Source organism: Dipodomys spectabilis, unplaced genomic scaffold (assembly GCF_019054845.1).
Source record: "Dipodomys spectabilis isolate Male_0828 unplaced genomic scaffold, ASM1905484v1 ptg000017l, whole genome shotgun sequence".
NCBI classification, from domain to species: Eukaryota; Metazoa; Chordata; class Mammalia; order Rodentia; family Heteromyidae; genus Dipodomys; species Dipodomys spectabilis.
Genome location: NW_024870694.1, coordinates 439,470 through 453,309, shown reverse-complemented (window position 1 = coordinate 453,309; position 13,840 = coordinate 439,470). Strand labels below are relative to the sequence as shown.

Below are 13,840 nucleotides of genomic sequence, written 5' to 3'. Positions count from 1 at the left end.
CATATGTATGTAGCTATTGAGCTGTTGTGATCCTCTGCTAGGATTATCCTAGACATCTACTAGTTATTACAAATGAAGGAAACCATGGAGATTGTATTTCTTTGAGTCTGGGTTACTTCACTTCATATGTTTTTTTCCAATTCGTTCCATAACTGTAACCCCTCTGTACATTACCTTTACAATACAATTAAATAAAATTTTAAAAATACTTTACATTTTAAAGGAGTTTTGGGGGGTGAGGGGGTTGTCAAAAACAGTCAAGCCAGGAGTTGGTAGCTCATGATGTAATCCTAGCTACCCAGGAGGCTGAGATCTGAGGATCGTGGTTTGAGGCCTGCCTGGGAAGTAAAGGCCCCATGAGACTCTTATCTCCAATTAACCATGCAAAAATCAGAAGTAGCACTTTTGCTCAAGTGGTACAGTACTAGCCTTGAGCACAAAGAGGTTCAGGGATAGTGCCCAGGCCTTGTGTTCAAGCCCTACAACTGACAAAACAATAACAACAAAACTAAAAGCAAACAACAACAACAACAAAACCCAGAGGCATCTGACTATAAAAGAAGTTGAAGAAAATTTCTGAACTCCCCTCCCCCGCTTTATCAAAATAGCTTCCAAAGAACTACAGAAGGGAAGGGCAGCATTATCCTTTCAAGGTCCAACATGTACCCACTGAGCCCACTCAGCCTTTGTTTCCTGTTGCAACTACAAGCCCCTGTAATGCATAAGCTATTTCATATTTTTCTTTTTAATTTGGGATTCATGTTTAGGAAGGTTTGGAAAAAATCTAACTTTGCTATTCCTAAAGCTGGAAGAATGTAAGATTTTTAAACATTTTCTAATATTCCTAAATCCTCTACCCCTAAATTTTCCTTTTTTCATTATTGCTGACAGCAATGAGAGGCATTATCTAATACTGCAACAAAAACCTCAATCATTGGCTTAACTCTTCAAGCAGAGTTACTTTAGTTGTGCCTGGTACATAGTAGTCACTTCATAAATACATTCTGTGTTTCCATGAGCTGGTTTGGCACCTTTTGTGGCTGATCCTTCAGAGCTTACATAGGTAAGCAGTAAGACATTCAAGTAATTCCAAGATGAGAATTTGAGTACAGGAATATTCCAATTCTTAGTACTGGGTGTTTCTTCCCATTTGATGAGAAAGTATTTATTATCTCATTCTCTATTAAAGCAGCAAATTTCAGAAGACAATTTTATACTTTGGTAGAGTTGCTTCTTAGTGGTCATTGTGGCATATTGCTCATTGAAAAACACAATTTTTGGCAGGCCACTTTGGTGAGCTTCATTAAATTTCATATGCAAATATGTTAGATACTTAAGATTTTTGGCTCTCTCAAGTATATTTCTCTTGCACTCTACTTAGGGTCCCTCAAATCTTTCCTTCTCTCATTTCTTCTGCACAATTATTGTTGGACTTCTTTTATTTCTATAAATTTTAGGATGATAACTGAAGAAAAGCTTTAGGTGATATAATTCTTTTAGAACGTATTTTATTACTTTTTGATACATGAACTCCTAATCTTTCCAAATCAGTTTGGGCTTAAGGGAACTATACTGGTCATTGTTAAGGCTATCTTTCTTGTCCTGGAGTAGGGGTGGGTGGTCTCTAGGAAAGGCACCTGTGCCTTCTAAATATGTTAATGGGATTAAAAAGTAAAGCTTGTGGAATTAGGAATTGGCTAGCTGCTTGTTAACCAAGCAGTTTTAAAAACACAGATTACATAATATTTGAGGACTTGGTTGCTACACAGTTGAAGCTTTTTAAATTTTAATTTGGGGTTTGTTCTGTTGTTCTGTGACTTGGCATAGAAGGTTTTAGTTTTAAAAGGTTTCAGTTCACTCTTTGCATTTCTCTTACTGGACTTGGAATATAATATTACACATTATTTTATACTCAAGAAGGAGGGGAAGGCTAGTAGCTCCAAACTCAGGAAACCTGTGGTAAATAAACTGTAGTTTGTTTACCCTCCAAAAAATATTGCCGAAACTATTTATATCCAAGACATGAGTAACAACCAAAAACAAGAAGAAATCAGTTTTTATATACAAAATGTATAAGCCCAAATATAGGAAGATTCAAATGGAGTTGTATAAAGAACTACAGATAATTAACCATAAAATGCATTTTTTTTCAACACATTACAATGAATTACAGAAATGGGCAACAAGACTTTCATAGCTAGTTGATACTGGTTAATAGCCTTCAAGTTAAACATAACAATGGTTACAAAACCACTCATCTCAGTGCACAAAAAAAGAAAGCATTCCCAAAGGAAAACCATCTTACTCTCTATAAAGTATCATTAAGTGAAGGTACCAAGGTGAGCAATAAATAGATTACTTTCTATGATTTCCATGTTGTCATGCATTTATTAAAATAGAGACCTAGCATTTATAGAGTACTGTTTTCATTTCAGAATGTCTCAGTGGCAGTAACTGGATTTTCCTCACAACTGCACTGGCTGGTGAGTAACTTTCATTATCTCTAATTTATAGTCCAAAATTCTGAAACACAATGAAGTCAAATACATTTCTACCACCTGCAGGAAGTTATTTACCTACGGGCTATGGTGAGACTACTACCACAAGTACTAAATTTGAACAGAACATCTTATGATATTGGTAAAAATTAATTCTTTTACATTCTGTTTGCTCATTTGAAATATCATTATAGAAGATAGGATTAAAAACACGATCCCAAGAACCCACTATTACAGATATTAACAAATATTTTTCAAATGACTTTGCTACATAGGAGTGGAAATGTTTAAAGGACTTTTGGGGAAGGTTTGTTTTGTTACTTTTGGTGTTTTTTTTTTTTTCCAAAAGATTACTGAGTGAACAGAAAAGGTAATCAGGTGAAGGTAAGTGTGGTATTTCGTATGTGGAGCATTAGATATTGTACATTAAGTAACACACAAAATTCTCCAAACACATTTTGTAATACTTTGAATTATCCCTTTGTATTTGATAACATTCTGAAATCTTGAGTGCATTTTCTTCATTTGCATCATCTTAAAAACAGATACAATTACTCTTGCATATACCCACAAACAGAAGGAGGGACTGCTCCTTAGGGACATGAATACATGTCCCTATGGCCGTACTCCATATTTACTAATTAAGAACACTAAGACCAGAGGGACAAGTGAGAATACTTTGAAGCTTCATCTTGAGAATTTATTAAAACATTTGCATTATTGTCTCCAAGAATTCTTGATATTTTAGTGGCTTGGAGCAAGGACAGGACTTGAAGGTGTATTGATGGAGCATCATCAAGTCAGACAGGGCCTGAAAGAGCTAAGTTTTCTAGAGGTTGAACTGTACTGAATTACAACTGGCAAACGTAGTGGAGAGAAAGGAGGAGGAAAAGAGTGACTTCTCTGGCATCTGACTGTGTTCTGCCTGGCTCCATCCAGGCCAATTTAGTCACAAACATCATATTCATCCAAACCTTTAAAAGTTACACTGTTGACTTCACTTTATATGAATGTGCATCACATGAGGAAAATAGTCCTTAAGGGTAGTGGAGATAGCTTTCTAACGGGGATTTTCCACATCCATCCCACTTGATCCACAGTAGTCCTTCTGTTGTTTCTAATTCTGTTGCCTGTCTATCTCTATCTCTATCTCTGAATGTATCTATCTTGTCTTTGAAGGCCACAAGCCTGTAGGATCTTAAGTCATTTCCCTCTCAGCTCCCATGCTGTACTTGTTCTGTTGCCCAAAAAGAAACTCCTATCTGTGGGATCCTCTCAGCTCAAAGGACAGGCGTACTCTATAACTTGTCCCTCCCTTCTCATTAATCACAAAATGATCTCATAAAGACCTGGATATTATAGTGTGCTCCTTGAAAAAAAAAAAGTTGATTCCGCCCTATTTCTTTCCAACACACAGAAAGCTCTCTATGTTTCTATGATGAGATAAAATCTGTATTGATGTTTCTTTTTCCATGGATATATTTCACTTCTAGGCATGAAGATTTAAACTATTAGGGCAGTGTTGTATGTTTGCAGTTACTCTGTTTTAGGAAATGAAAAGCTCCTTGGGAAGGGAGAGCTCATCTTTTCCACTAATGAATAAATATTTATTTTCATTTAAAAATGATACATGCTCATTAAAAATAATTTAGAAAAATACATAGGAGTAAAATGAAGAAAAATTAATGTAATTATTCCTATAATTTAAATCCAACCATTAATAACCATTTGATATATTTTCTTACTCTCACTTTCCCCTGAGGATGTATTTTTTAAAGATGTGGTAATCATACTTTCTATATAATTTTATGTCTTGCTTTCAGAATTTAACCTAAGAATTTTACATGTAATTATATAGTTCGTATAGACATTTTAGGTGAATATATACTATTCCTGAAGAGGAACTGATCATTCAAACTAAATATCCATCAAAATCATTATTATTGCTATTTTAACCTTTTATGTCTTCACAATTCCATGAATATGAATATTAAGTAAATCAGTCAAAATTAATGTATAAATGAAAGTGCAAAGTAGTATATATTTTTATGTTTATTTCACAAAAAATATCAAATACATGAATGTAACCAGATTTACTATGATAAGCTCTCATGAACTCATTATTCATTTTGGGGAATGTTTAACTCATGGCCAGTCAATCCTGCTTTACTCCCTTGTTCTTGTGAAGTAAGCCCTGGACATCATCATATTAAGTCTATTAATATTTCAGGTTCATCAAAACATCTTAGCATATAAAAGTTAAAAAGAATTTCAGTAAAATAGTTCTAACCATTGCATACAGCAGTATTTTTTTCTTAGTGTCTTGCTATCGTATTTTCTAATATGTAACAATTGCTTATAAAATCTCATCAATGTGTTTCATAATAACCATACGCATATCTGTAAGTCAAAGTGCAGTTTGGTTAGTTGAAGAGACATTTCACAGACTTGGCTATGTTTTTTAAGGAAGCTTTTTCTTTTGGCATTTTTTTATTCTTCTCCATTGTTATTATTGGATGTATGCACTCATTGTGTACAATTCTTTATCTGAGGTAAAAAGAAAATGTAGTTGGCTTACTTATAACTCCAGTCTAGCTGCATACCAATCTAGCCACAACTAACCCATACAAGTAAAATACCACAAACCTATTTAACCCAAATTTAACATTGTTTCTACATTTTAAAGTTCATTTGAAGAAGTAAAAAACATATGATGGGTACATGGCGCTCTTTAAGACATCTGAAAAGAGAGAAATTGTATAATAATCTGGGTCATATTTTTTAAGCCCTGTGTCTAAAGAGAAGAGATGATGCGCTGGAGAAAATTGCCTTGTGTATTCCTCTAGTGTGTTCTTTAGAGAACTTCCTATGAGCTAGCTTTTCGTGGTCAGATCAGATTTTTCACAAAATGAGTTCCACAGATAAGAAATGCTGAGTTTTGTCTTGTCCCGTTGCCTTTGAATCATAGATCAATGACTGTTTAGTAGCAATGTGTTGTCCAACAGGTGTTTTACACTCATCAGAAATTCAGGATGTGAGTAACTAAGTAACATACTGCTTCAATATAAACTGAATTTATGTGTTACTCTGGTCTATTTAATCTTAGGAACACATTTTCCATTGGCCTTGAAAGTGAGTAGCTAGAATATTGATGTGTCTAACTCTTGAGGAAGGGAAAAAAAAAAAAGAGTTTCTCCACCACACTAAATCTCTAGAAAAATACGATGGTTTACAGTATGGACACATACAAAATATTTTCAGCTGAAGCTGGTAGAGAAAAGCACATGGAAAAAAAAAGTAATAACATAAGCAATAAACTATCCCAAGCAAACAGAGAGCATCTGTAAAATTTGCTCTACTGTATGCTATGTGCTGTACAAATATAGGGTTTTTTTTCTCCTTTTCATTTCTTTTTACCCTCAGTCTTCTGATCATTTGTTTTTCCTTTATCCTGGCTTGGCACCATCTCATTAAAATAAAAGCAAAATTTCAGAAATATAGCTGATGGCTTGGTGTTCCAACAGGTATCAAAAGGAAAGATAGATAGGAACTAGCCATTGTACTTTAAGGGTAATTCATTGTGATCCCATATGCCAATATATAAAGGCAACTAATATGCTCCTATTATTTTAAGATTAACTACACAAAAACTACCATACATACATCTTTACTTCTCATTCTATGCTTTTCTTACATTTGGTGTTAGATTATTGCATACCTTGTTTCATATAAACCTTGTCTCATACCTTAAATCTTCCATTCACAGTAAAGATAGGTTTATTCATGATTCTTTATAGATAGTATATTATACACTATACCCAAGAACCATCAAAACCTCATCATAATAACAGCTATAATAAAGTAATACTATTAATGATAGTATTTTCTTCATGGTGGGTGTGTGCACCCTCTCGTCTTGTTATTCATGACCTTTTTGAGTCCTAGTGTTTGTTTACTTGTGGTTACATTTGTGACCTTTAAAACGTGTGATATACAGAATATGCTGTGGAGATCATTTGCTCTTTGCAGTATGTTCTGTCAGAAGCCATGCTAAGCTCCATAGACAATTGGTTCTGTATGCTCTGTCCCTCACTTGTAAGAATTCCTAATGTGAAATTAATGAACACCTTCTGGTCAAAAGTAATTTGCTTTCTGGGTGTTTGCTGGCCACTCTGTGAGTCAATGTAATGTATTTGTGGTGTGGATAGGTAACCTCTGAATACTGTATCTAAAGATTCTTGTAATTAATTATTTAAAGACACTTGATCCCTTAACTATTTCTCTTTCTTTGTCCACAAACAAGTTGATTGGTTAATCATCTCTTTGTTTATTTTTATTGTTGTTGCTGTATACATCAGAAAGAGGAAAGCCTATTTATAAGAAGTAATTACAATAGCAAAATTGTACTTTCTGTATTGTTCTTCTTTTCTCATGTTTGGTTCCAATCAAGATCCATATTCTAAAGAAATCAGTTTCAGTTTTTGCTAGGAAAATGATAGAGTAAAAGAATAAATCCAGTTCTGGAAATTGATGTCAAGTACAACTTGACACAATTTCAAATATCAATTCATTCAAACCTTGGTCATTCCTTGATAAACTAAAACAAACTAAACACAGAAGCTACTTTTGAGACCTTTGTAGAGGGCTAGACTCTTATGAGGATGTAATGGGCCTGCTGAACTCATGGGAGCCTTATGTACTTCTGGGATAACTTATCCAGTCTTTCCTAGAATCAAGACTCACACAGATTTCTCTAAATCTAGGGAAAAAAAACAAAACACCAAAGACTAAGTGGACCTTTATGATTATTTACAGGTTATACTTTCAATGAACTTTTCTTGATTTATTTATTTCAGGAAACTTCTTAAGACATAAATGTGATTCACTACTTTTTCAGCCTTTCCAGCTTCTTTTATATATTTTAAATTTTATTCATTTAAGCCCAGAGAAATCTGATAGATCCTGAAGGGACTTGTGCATATTTGCATCGAGCCCAAGATTCAGTCCCTTGCAGAAATTCAGGTTGTCAACCAGTGATCTTGTCTTTGTCTTTTCTCATAGTTCTGCCTGTGGCGCCTGTCACTAGCAGTCAAATAAGGACAATTTTACCATTCTCTCCTGCTGCTCTAATTTTTTTTTTAGTGCCGGTACATGAATTTGTTATTCTTTATAATTCCCTTTGAAGTTGGAAATCCAAGGGGAATCTAAAACCGACCAGATGTTTCTGCTGCTGGAGAGGGAAGAGAGTAAGGATTAAGTTTAACAGAAACTTGGTCTCCAGGAAAAAAAAAATCAATTCAGCTGGAAATCATCTTTAAATGCATTCATTTGCTGCATATCTGTTAGTTAATTTGCATTTACTAGTCCTTTGTAGGCAATAACACCTATCCATTTACTCTGGGGGAAATTCATAAATTTTGTGAACAAATAGATTCCTGTTGTGGTTTGCTCAGAACTGCTTTCCTGATGCAGTTTTAGTTCTGTTGCTCTGTATATTCTTCTCACATGTTTTCTAGTAAGGTCTTTCTGCTGTCACTGCTGATAGTGAAGGGTCACTATCATGTCATATCCGGTTTAAAGGCTAGGTTTGCAAACTGTTTCAAGAGGGTGAGGCCAATACCTACAGCTAGTGAGGAAAGGAAAGAAGGCATACCCAAATGGGTAGTCTTTTTGGAGAATGTCACCCTTTATAGAGATAATGGAGGTCAAAACAAGAAAGAGAATGATTAAGTCTTTCCGGCTAAAAAAAGAGAAAGGTCTTGTGGTCTTTTGAGGATTTGGTTGACATTGCAAACAATATGAATAAACAGGTTGGGAAATGAAAAATGATAGAGAAGCTAAGCCTAGGAAAACACAAAAAAGAAATGGACATCTTTGAAATAACATCTTGGGGACTCTTAAAATGAATACCCAAAGCTTTGGGCCCCCATACATACATAAGGGAAGAATGATTAAAATAATAGAGAGCAATCTTAAAAAACAAATCAGAATATTTCCCTACTTTGCTCGATGCTTCACAAAGACATGTTACAGAGGGGAGGAATGTTTTATTTGTTTGTGTCCAGTATAGATCTTCTTACATTGCTCTCTGCATTTCCCAGGCATCCCTGGGTTCTAGGAGAACAGAAAGATCTGAGTAACTGCTCTCTTACCTTGCTCAGTGGATTAAATATTTGGAAACATTTCTCACATCTCACAAGGGCATGAGGGATGAATGCTCTCCACACAGAGTTTCTATTACTCATCCTATCTTATTTTTAAATAGAAAGTCTGAGTTCTCAGTAATTACATTAAGCTGCTTAAGCCACACATATCAATTGCATATACCGTTTTAAGCATTTTTTCAGCCTTTCGAAACAGAGTCGAGGAAAAAGACAGAGAGAAATCACTTAGCAGCTGATTCACTTATTTTAAGCAGCTTTACCCATTTTAAAATATAAAAAATTCAGGTCCTGGAACATTGGGTGATTTGAATGTTCTATAAGGATTTTTTTTTTTTTTTTACAAAGTCATGTATTTCACATTGAGAGACCTGGATTTTCAATTTAGCCCTTAAAAAGTACATTGAAATAAGGGAGTTTTGAGCCTAAACAGTTTCTCTTTTTCATTTATTTATTATTATTGCTATTCTTTTTGGTCAAAGTAGATGGTATGAAAAGCATTTATGTTGGTCTCACTGCTGACAGAGCTTAACCTAATAATCCAAGACTTGGAACTTGGTGTTTCAATAATGGAAACACTGTTTGAGGTATTTTCCATTCAAAGCAGCATCAAAAGTTTTTAATTAACACCATCAGAAATTAATAGGCCAAATGCAAGACAGGGTTCTACATACCCCACTACTGGGAACAAGACAACAAGTGGAATCCATTGTGTATGTTTGTGTTGTATAGTGTATTTTTATTTACTTATTGAAGCAGAGTCCCAGCTGCACATTGCATGGCTGAGCCGAGAGAGGAGAGAGTGAAACCTGCAGAAGGCTGCTTCACTCCAGTTTCATTTTGCTCACTGATTATTGTCCTGAGTTCTTTGTGATTGTAATTGGTTAGAAAGTTTGAAATTAGCAAGTCCTTGTCAGCCCATGAAAGCTTTGAAATCAGGAGGCTTGATACAGCTATCAAGCCTGCAGAAGCCTAATCGCTTGTGGTGCTGAGAGCTCCTGAGCCCTGAGCATTCTCAGTCCACAGGCTGTACCCCCTTGCCATTCACTACCCACTGGAGGGCCTTGTCTTGGAAGGGGGCTTTGTTTGGGCCCCTTTCTTTTCTATCACTGAAGCCTACTGCAGGATGAACAGACCGACTAATGGGGCTGGGAGGCATTGGGAAATAAGAGCAAATGGGAAGAAGGCTGCAGTAGATGATCAAGGGAATAGGGAAGAAGGAAAAAAGTGGAAAAAGAGCCAAAAGGAGAAAAAGAAGCAGGATATAAGATGGAAAATGCTTTGTAAATATTGACAGTTGGTTTCTGAGCTATTGAGTTTGATGTCTCAGGATGGAACTCAATGACAGAGTCTAAAGGGCTCTGGGGGACTTTTTCTCCCCACATTGTCAAAGGGAAGCTACATTTGTTCAGAAAAGGACTATAACCTTCCCACTACTCCTCCCCCACCACATTTTTAGGGATTAGCAATACAATCCTTTCCTTTATAAATTATTCTAGGGGAATGGATTTATCAACTCTTCTGTAATCACAAAAGTATTATTGTTTAAATTGATGCTGTGAGCTCCAAAACAACATTCTCCAAACTTGTCAGCAGCTTGGTAGATTGTAAAATGAACTGGCCTTCCTCTTTATAGCTGCTTGGACCAGGTTGTCATTGTCACCAATGATAAAATGTTTCTAAAAGCTCACAAGTCTTAATAACTTTCTATTAAGCAGACTCATTTAGGTTGAAAGCCTTCAAGTTTAACATATTTCAATGCAATCTTTCATCTCTTTGAATTTCTCCTCTACTTTTTTAATGAAGCAAAACAAAAATGCAAGGCATAAAACTTAGTTTCACAAGTTTAAGATAGAAAATTTTTCTGTAAGTCCAATCATGGCAAAATGATGCAGACACGGCCATTTTTGGAAAATCTGCCTAACATGAAGTTTAAACATTTCTTCATACAGACACAGGAAAATCAATACATCTAGAAGATACATCAGACATCTAGATGATATTAACCTTTCTATGAGTGTCAAAATGTTCGTTAAGAACTTTATTTCTTAGGTGAACAGTGCCTGATTTAATCTGCTAGGGTCTGACTTTGCAGCAGTCAGAGATACTTTGTGTGGGGTATAACTGAGTAAAGAAGCTTGCCAACTCTCCTTCCCAAGCCCATCCTTTTGGAATGTTAGATCACTGTACATTATACCCCTGCTAAGTATTTGTCTGCTACAATAGCATTTGTATCTGACACTTCTGACCTAACAGAACTCCAGTCTCAGCAGTTTCTGAACCTGTCTTCTGTGAGCCCATACTTCCAACTGAAGTATTCTTTTATAAACTCTGCCACAGGATCTTCTCCCATGCTAAGCAGGGCTAAGAAGAGGGACCTGAAGAATAGACAATTAGAACTGTCTATAATCACTCAGAAAAAAATTGACTCATAAATTTGGGCGATACACAGTTGTATTTTTTGTGTACAGGTATGACTTTTTCTCATTTGTGGTAAAGCATTATGCACCCTTTCATATCCAAATTTTGTCACTTAAATCTGTATTATCAATTTTTATTTTTTCTCACATAAGTATGTTTGAAAGGATAATGCACAAGTCTCTTTTCTGCTGTTTAATACCCATCATAAATTATGACCAGCTTATAGTATGTTCCCAAACTGAGATAAAATCTCAATTGCTCTTCAAAAAAGAGAGTCACATTCTAGGAATGATAGTGGCATTTTGCCATCATCTTTGTAAAATCCAGTGGGCTTCTGGGTTCTTCTGTGAGCCTATGAAGCCATTCTAGAATGAGGCATGTTAAAGTCTTAATGATATCTATTTTCTAAGAGAAATACAAGATCCACTGTATTCATAATTAGCACTAGGACAGAGGTCACTTTCCAAGAAACATAACAGTAAGGTTTCAGAATACAAATGACAATGAGATAGAGAGTTCAAAACCTTTCTCCTATATGTCAGGGTCTAAAACACATATTATTTCCTGGGCAAAGTGACCAAGATAATCACTCTGTGTGTGTGTGTGTGTGTGTGTGTGTGTGTGTGTGTGTGTGTGTGTGTGTGTGTGTGTGTGTGTGTGTGTGTGTGTGTGTGTGTGTGTGTGTGTGTGTGTGTGTGTGTGTGTGTGTGTGTGTGTGTGTGTGTGTGTGCCAGTACTGGAGTTTGAACTCAGGAGGTCTTGGGGGCTGATCCAGAGCTATTTTTGCTCAAGGCCAGCACTCTACCACGTGAACCACAGCTCTACTTCCAGTATTTTTGATAGCTAATTGCAGATAAGAGTCCTACAGCCTTTCCTGCCCAAGCTTTTTAACTTTGAACCATAAGCCTCAGGTCTCAGCCTCCTGTGTTGTTAGGATAACAGGCATGAACCACTGGTGCCTAAGATGATCACTTTCATACCACAAGATACTCCCATGTTGGATCAAAGAAGGTGAAAGATGAAGGATGCTCCAGGGAAAGGCCCTGGAAAATCTCAGGTAGTTTATTTTGGCCTTGAGTTTTTGTGTTAGCAAACTTTTTTCTCTTTTGCTTTGATAAAAACTTATCAACCTTTAATTTGAGAAGATAAATTATTGGAAGTTACAGAATTTCTTCCCAATAGTATCTACATTGTCTGCTCATATCATGTCTGCTAACATGAAAAGAAGCTACCTCATAAAGCTCAAAGCCAAAGTCAAAAATTAAACAATACCCCTCATGTCTCCTCAGTAGACTGAGCATTACAGTAAGGATATATGGTAAAGTAGATGAATATAAAGTTATATAATTGAAAGCAAGTAAAGACTTAGAGAAGTGAACACATTCTATCACATATAAGATTGGTTTGAATTCAGAAACAAAAGGTTTGAGTAAACAACTTAAGAACCTTTGTATGTTCTAGAGGCTTTTCAGTAGAGGATGATAGCACATTTGCAATCAGTATGTATCAAACCACCACAATCTTTCTTCCTAGATTACTTTTGAAGTCCTTAATAATGGTAACCACTGAATAGAAAATTGGGGTCAGAGAAAGCACAGTAATTAGATTCTGTTCAAGCTCCATCACAAAATAAGGGTTAAATTACATACAATGTTATAGATGGTTTCCCTCAGTATTATCATATCTATAATAGGAATGTGACCTGAGTTAGCTATTTTTTCTTATGGAAATCATTAATAGGTATTATAGAATATATAGATTAAAACACCAGAGGGCAATTAGACCTATCTATAATCACTCAGAAAAAAATTGACTCATAAATTTGAGCGATACACATTTCTATTTTTTGTGTACAAATATGCCGTTTTCTCATTTGTGGTAAAGCATTATGCACACTTTCATATCCTAACTTTGTCACTTAAATCTGTATTTTGGAAATATTGTATGCCTTTAGGTAATCTTCAACATTAGTCTATAACCTGTTTGTTATTTCCATTTTCTGTCTTCATCTGTATGAAATTTAAACAAGATCTATTTTTTTCTAAAGCAAATATAGTTTAAAAAATAAGAGCTTTATGATTAGTGTCATTGGAGTTACAGAATTTGAGAAACTGAAGAAAAAGAGAGATGTTGAGAAACTGAAAAGAAGAAAAGAGCTAACATTTTATAAAGGCCATTTGGTGCCATGCCATGTGCTTGGAACTTATGTAAGCCATTTTATTTAATAATCGTTTGAACTAAGAAGTATTATAGCATAATAATTAGACACTTGAAACTGGTCTATGAAGTCCAACTGAATAGCTACTAACTAGCTTTGTGACATGAAAACTTTGTCTTCTCTTGTTCTCATTTCCCCAACCATAAAGTGGCAAGGATGATAATAATAGCACTGAGCTTCTAAAAAAAATGTTGTAAGGATTAAATAAGATAAAAATGTAAAATGTTTAGGACCAAAGTAAATAATATTAGCTATTATTTTGTATCTTTCTGTTTTATTATGATTATCTTCAAGTTGTTGTACACAGAAAATTTCAATACAACATATGAATTTATGAGTACAATGTGACTTATCAATGTCATCTGAGACAAGCAGAAAAGGTCAGATAAGATGATATTAAGCAAAATGAACCCCAAGATAAGGACACAAGTGGTTTTTTTTTTCTTTCTTGCTATTGTTTCTAACATATTTATAAAGTACCATGTGATTTTTTTGTTGTTTGGTATGTCCTTCCCCCACGGTATAACCCCTGTACAGTTTTC

At 35.1% G+C, this 13,840-nt stretch overlaps 1 protein-coding gene across 1 annotated transcript in view; it reads left to right on the top strand.

The window, feature by feature from the left end:
* Zbtb20 (zinc finger and BTB domain containing 20) overlaps positions 1–13,840 on the top strand; it is a 699,482-nt gene that overhangs the window by 361,945 nt on the left and 323,697 nt on the right. The window contains exon 6 of the mRNA XM_042667352.1: positions 2,436–2,483. The gene's annotated coding sequence lies outside the window, so the exon portion shown is untranslated. The remainder of the gene's footprint in view (positions 1–2,435; positions 2,484–13,840) is intronic.